Here is a 282-nt window from a genome sequence, read left to right as displayed (position 1 = left end):
TAACGTTACGCAAAGGCCAGATTGGGGCACCGTGTACCCCCCCCCCCCCCCGCCTTCCTAAGCAGGTGCCCAGAACACACTAACCTTCCGGATGTGGAGGACTTCGCTCTGAGATCCGACCGCTGAGCTTGACACATTAAGGGTCATAACTCTGGTTTAAGGGCACGTGTTAGGGTCACCCTTAGAGTGGGAGTAAACCCTAATCGTGCGCCATGCCCCTCCCCCTTTCCCTGTGGAGTTCTGTTTAGACCCGGGGCACCTTCACCCTGTGAGTGTGTCACC

The 282-nt window shown here is 57.4% G+C and overlaps 1 protein-coding gene across 1 annotated transcript in view; it reads left to right on the top strand.

Moving 5' to 3' along the window:
- Positions 1 to 282, top strand: part of LOC119585772 (tyrosine-protein phosphatase Lar-like) — a gene marked incomplete at its 5' end in the record, with an annotated part of 244437 nt that overhangs the window by 154703 nt on the left and 89452 nt on the right.

This window comes from Penaeus monodon, chromosome 20 (genome assembly GCF_015228065.2).
Source record: "Penaeus monodon isolate SGIC_2016 chromosome 20, NSTDA_Pmon_1, whole genome shotgun sequence".
In the NCBI taxonomy this organism is placed as follows: Eukaryota; Metazoa; Arthropoda; class Malacostraca; order Decapoda; family Penaeidae; genus Penaeus; species Penaeus monodon.
Note: the sequence above shows the minus strand (reverse complement) of the source record. Positions and strands in the feature narration are given on the sequence as shown.